Below are 6465 nucleotides of genomic sequence, written 5' to 3' on the forward strand. Positions count from 1 at the left end.
TATTTTCTGTATGATCTAGTCTGCTTTTAATACTTTCAAAGGAGATTTTGACTTCTTGTATTATAGCCTTCATCTCTAACAGGTCCATTCGATTCTTTTTTAAAGTGTGTAATTCCTCTTTTAGATCTTGAAAGAATTTCCTCACCTCCTGGAACTCGTCAGCTCCTTTCTCCTGCCTCTTTTGCAGTTTATTGTCTCTCTTCTCTTCTATCTCTGTTAGCTTCGTCTTTATGAATATTCTAAATTCTTTATCTGACATTTCCATGATTTCCATTGAACTGTCTGTGGGTAAAGAGGAGTTGTTCTTTTCCCTTGGAGGAGAGGTATTTTCTTGCTTTCTCATATTTCTTGTGGCCCCGTGGTGATTTCTAGTCATCTGATGGATGGTGTGTTTCTTTCTAATTCTTGAAGTTCTATTTGAGCATTCAGGAGCGTGCAAAAGGAGGTGATCTGAAATCCCTTTGCTGTTCTGTTTTTACCCTTTTGTGCAGCAGATTCAGTAGATATTGAGAAATATGTTAACCCTAAAAGTATTTGCATGTTTGGTTATGATTCCCTTAGATCCGTCTAGAAACACAGAGAATGGAGGCTGAGGAGCAGAGTGATGAGATAAAAGAAAAAGAAAAGGAAAGAGAGAGAGAAAGAGAGAGAGAGAGAAAAAAGAAAAACAAAAAACTCCACAAATAAACATAGAGGAAAAGAAGGAAAAAAAAATAAAAAAACAACCAAAAAATTTATTATTTAAAAAAAACAATAGTTCTCAGGAGCCATGGAGGAGTGTTCTTCTGAAGGCCTGCCCCTTGCCTCTCCTAGGTGGGCGGGGGAAAGGGATTTGTTAGTGAGATAAAGGAGGGGGTGAAAGCCAAGAGGATACTTTACCTTAAAAAATTTTAAAAAAGAAAAATTACAAAAAAATGAGAAGACAGAGACAGAGGCAGAGAGAGGCAGAGAAGGAGACAGAGAGAAGGCTGGAGGGGCTCCCTACCACTTGAGTTTGTGGGCTGGAGGCTGAATTGTCAGTAGAAAATCTTCATTTCTCTTTTTTCCCCTGAAATCACTAGTTCTCCGGAGCCATGGGGGAGTCTTCTTCTGAAGGCCTGTCCCTTGCCTCTCCTCTCTATTTTTCTCCTTACTGTCTTTCCTGAGGTGTCAAAGTAGAAAATAATAAATAATAGGTTGTAGAAGTTTATAGTTTCCATCAACATCCTTCTCTTCCTACCATGTGGCCTAGTTGGGATCACTTCCTATATTTTTTATATAATTTCCTAAAAATTTCTTTTATTTCCTCTCCATGTCCTATTTCTGTTTTCTTTTTTTTCCTACCTACCTTCTAACTTCTTCTTTTTTTCTTTTTAAATAATTAGTTTTTAGTTGAATTTTTTTTTTTTTTTGTTTTTGGAGAGGTTTTTTGCTATAGGGCGTGTGTATGCACCAGAAAGACAGAGAGAGAGAGAGAGACAGAAAATGAGAACTCACCCCTTGGGGGGATGGCCATGCCGCAATCCCTTCTCTTCCATTCTCCTCTTGGGGTCCTGGGCACACATGCACACATGCCGGGAGTGAGTTTAAGCTACTGGGCCCAGGACTCGAACCGTGGTCGGCTACATGGGAGTCCAGCGATGTAGCCATTATATCAATTGCTGGTCCCTATTTTTTAGTTGATTTTATTATTTATTTTATTATTTATTTTATATAGGGCATGTGTGCTTGGGAGAAAGAGAGAGAGAGAGAGAGAGAAAGAGAGAGAGAGAAAGCCTGCAGGCCTGGGACTTGAACTGCCTTCAGCCATGTGGGAGTCCAGTGCCCCAACCACCATGCCACCTGCCAGCCCCCTTCTAACTTATGTATTTTAGCTGTGTGCCATCTGAGGTCAGTAGTAAAAACCAATCAAAAATTATTAACAGTAATACTTAACTCATGAGGCACCACAGGCTTTCTCTGCTGCCGTAGGTGGGATGCCGACAGACCGAGGTGGCCATTTGTACTGGTGCATGTACAGACCTGACCATGGGAAGGAACTGAACCCAAGGGAGTCCTGAGGAAGGGAGATGGGAGCCAATAGATGTCTCAGCCCCAGGGGCTGTCCCTCTGTTGGGACAGCTCTGAGTGCATTCTGCCTGGTTGCACCAAAGCCCTCCCTTCCTCCTCCCCGATTCATAGTCGAACAGATACTCCAAGTGGTAGCCAGCCCAATATTCAAGTATTGGATTGGCTTTCCCTCTTTCTCTATTTCACTCTTTCTGGTTCCCCACTCTGACCTCTTCCCTAAATTAACCACAGGAGTAGACGCTCTGGCCTCAGGCTCTTCTGGGCAATCCTGAGTTAAGACAAAGGACGTCGCAGATGTTTAGTTTTAGGGCTGGGCATTAAGATGTGTTCTTCTACTGCCCCCTAGTGCTCGCAGGTGTACAATTCACGCCTTTATTCTTTGGGTCTTTGGCGCCTGTCCCTACTTTCATCCTGTCTCTCCAAGGACCTACTTCTTTTCTTTTGTCAATAATCTCTTACAACTCTACCTCCACTTCTAAGTGTGTATTTTGAAGGACATTGAGAACAGCATGTCATTTTACTTTACACTTAATATATCAGTAGGTGTATTTAAGTGATGAAGACTTGGAAAATGGTTTAGGACCACCCTGGGGATGAAATGCTGTGCCCTGGGAGCTGAGTCCCACATGGCCAACCACTGGTTCCAGTCCTGGCTCCGGAGACATGCGAAACACTAAGGGGACCATGAATGCCTAAGATTCTCATGGGACAGGGACATGGAGGAGGAGAAATTGTGTGATAGTGCCTCACTGGGGGATGCTTTCTCTCTGTTGAGTACACATGGCCTCTGGAAAAAAAATTAATGCATTAGTGACATAATACCCAGCCAATGCCATTACTCTGATTATCTGACCCTTTAAAAATTTCTTTCTTCCTTTTTTTTTTTTTTTATCTTTAGAGAGATTTTTGCTATAGGGCGTGTGCATGTGCTGGAGCGATAGAGAGACAGAAAGTGAGAAATCACCTCCAGGGAGGATGGCCATATTACAATCCCTTATTCTCTATTCTCCTTCTTTCTTCTTCTTTTTTTTTTTTGAGAGTTTTTTTTGCTATAGGGTGTGTGCATTTGCTGGAGAGACAGAAAGTGAGAAATCAGCTCCGGGGGGATGGACATACTGCAATCCCTTCTCCTCCATTCTCCTCTTGGGATTTTGGGCACTCATGCACACGTGCCCGGCGTGAGTTTTAAGCCACCAGATACAGGATTCAAACCACAGTTGACTACATGGGAGTTCATTGACGTAACCATTATTCCATCAACTGGTCCTTAATTTTTTTCTTTTTCTTTTTTTTTTTTTTTAAGAAGGTTTTTGCTATAGGGTGCGTGCACTCTCCAGAAAAACAGAGAGAGAGACAGAGACAGAAAGTGAAAAATCACCCCCCCCAGGGGGGGCGGATAGCCATGCCACAATCCCTTCTCCTCCATTCTCCTCTTGGGATCTTGGGCACACACGCGTGAGTTTAAGTCACCGGGTCTGGGACTCAAACCGTGGTCGACTGTATAGGAGTCCAGCGACATAACCATTATGCCAACTGCTGGCCCCAATTTTTTTCTTTTTAAGAGGTTTTTGCTGTAGAATGAGTATACTTGCTGGGGGTGGGGGAGACAGAAACAGTGAGAGGGAAAGTGAGAAATCACCTCCTGGGGAGGATGGCCACACCGTAATCCATACCCTGTTCTCCTCCATTCTCTACCTGGGGTCGTGTCCACACACACAAACACAAGCCTGATATGATTTTTTTTTTTTTTTGAGAGGTTTTTGCTATAGGGCGTGTGCGCTTGCCAGACGGACAGAGAGAGACAGAGAGACAGAAAACGAGAAATCACCCCCCAGGGGGGGATGGTCACGCCGCAACCCCTTCTCCTCCATTCTCCTCTCGGGATCTTGGGCACGCACGCACATGTGCCTGGCGTGAGTTTTAAGCCACCGGGTCCGGGATGCGAACCTCAGTCGACTACGTGGGAGTCCGGCGACATAGCCATTACGCTAACTGCTGGTTCCCAAGCCTGATATGATTTTGAAGCCACAGAGTCTGGGACTCAAACTGTGGTTGGCCATGTGGGAGTCCAGTGACGTAACCACCATGCCATTTGGCCCCCTCATCTTGTTTGTGGTGTAGCATAAGAACACGAATTAACCACTGCAACAGGCTGTTCTGTCTCCTAGTCCCGTGTTAACCTAAGTTTCCACTCAAGTCATTTTTCTGCACAATTGATCACCACTATTTATACAGAAATTAGGTCACTTGCTTTCCTTTGTTTCCCTCTCCTCCTTAGAAAGCCTCCTGTGGGGACCAGTAGTTAGCATAATGGCTATGTTGCTGGACTTCCATATAGTCGACTGCGGTTCAAGTCCCGGACCCGGTGGCTTAAACTCACTCTGGGCGTGTGTGTGTGCATGCCCAAGATCCCGAGAGGAGAATGGAGGAGAAGGGATTGCAGCGTAGCCATCCCCCTGGGGGGTGATTTCTCACTTTCTGTCTCTCTGTCTCTCTCTGTCTTTCTGGCGAGTGCACGTGCCCTATAGCGAAAAAATCTCTCCAAAAAAGAAAACAAAAAAAGAAAAAAAAAAGAAAGAAAACCTCCTGTGATTCCGTCAGCCTTTCTGGATAAGGCAGGGCTACCTCCCCATCTCAGGGTCCTCGCCTTAGTCACGCCTGCAGCATCCCTTTTGCCACATAAGAGATCATACTCATGAGTTTCAGTGATCTGGACATGGACATCTTTGGGGCCATTATCTGCTTACCAAAAAGATATAGTGACCCCCCAAACAGTGATATCGAATGACTTTATTGAAATTCAAATACAGAAGGGAAAAGCCGAGATCCAGAAGTAAGTTGAGAACGTGCTGGGAGGCGAGATCTGGCTGAGGAGCAGCTTCACGGAGAGAGAAAACAGAGGGCACCACGTGACAGCAAGGGCAGGTTTGTCTTCATGCTGTGAACCAGGTGCGTGAAGAATCTATTTGATTGTGTTTCCCTAATGCAGACACCACATGGCTGGGCTGACATGGTGAAAGCTGACAGAGACACGACCACAGGGAGGCACAGCTAAAAGGCAAGACAGGAGTGTTAGGAAATGCTTGAGAGACTCTCTGGCTCATCCTCCGCACACACTCTGTGGGGAAGCACCTGCTTGGACATTCTGCTTACAGCCTGGGTCAGAGCTGCCTTCGGGAATTGCTCATGTGCGTAGAGGTAACCAAAATGCTTGTTTATTTTCTGTATTTCTGTCATCCCTTTCCACCCCATGAAGTTCTAGAAATTATCTATATGACTTCAAGACATCCCCTACTCTGGAGTCATAGCCTTACGAATCATTTATACAGTAACAGTTTTAATTCCAATTTTATTCTAAAATAAGCTTAAAAAATGTATGATGTGTTGACAGTTAACGTCTCAAGGACGTAATCCTGTCAGGTAGCGTATGGAAAGCCTTAGTGATGAGTGCGGTGTGCTGGAAAGACCGTGGACTCTGGCATCTGCTAAAGCTAGACCAGCACTGACCCGCAGGGGAGCCCCGAGGCACCTGAGCTTATTACATCTTAAATTAATTACAATAAAGTAACTACTTTTAAGTACAATTTAAAGGGGTCAGCAGTTAGCGTAGTGGCTATGTCACTGGACTCCCACATAGTCGACCATGGTTTGAGTCCCAGACCCGGTGGCTTTAACTCACGCTGGGCGCATGTGCGTGCGTGCCCAAGATCCCGAGAGGAGAATAGAGGAGAAGGGATTGCGGTGTGGCCATCTCCCGCTGGGGGGTGATTTCTTGCTTTCTGTCTCTCTGTCTCTCTCTCTGTCTTTCTGGCTAACGCACGTGCCCTATAGCAAAAACCTCTCAAAAAAAAAATTAACTTGGACAGCCCTGTCCTTGGCTCTCCGTTGTAAAATTAGGTGACGGTGATTAAGTGTCTTGAATAAGACGAGATGATGTCTAATTGTCGTTTAGATTACTCACATCTCTTTGTCTATAGCTATGTTTACATACAGTGCATACACGCATCTTCTGGAATAAAAGCAGACAGCTACTAAATCCTCAAAATGAACAAAAGAATGTGAATGACCTGCTTTTCCTCTCACGACCTCCTATTCTTCAGCCGTGGACACCTAGAGACATAGGGAGTGATCTCGGCCTAACTGTGAAGATCTGATCAGTCTTCACCACTCTCTCCCACAGCCAGAGCACTTTAATACATTCTTACAATTCTAACTCTCCAAAGTTCTCATTCTAAGAATGACTCCTCAGAAATTCATGAATCAACAAATTTGCTATATTACCAATACAACTAGATTTAATAATGCAATTCTGAAAACTAAAATATATACTCAAGGAACAAAGGTTTTTTTTCTTAATGGTAAAAATCTTATCCTGGGGCTAGGAGAGACACTAATAATTTTTTGGCAAGAAGCACT

This window comes from Tupaia chinensis, unplaced genomic scaffold, assembly GCF_000334495.1.
Source record: "Tupaia chinensis unplaced genomic scaffold, TupChi_1.0 Scaffold000673_1, whole genome shotgun sequence".
In the NCBI taxonomy this organism is placed as follows: domain Eukaryota; kingdom Metazoa; phylum Chordata; class Mammalia; order Scandentia; family Tupaiidae; genus Tupaia; species Tupaia belangeri.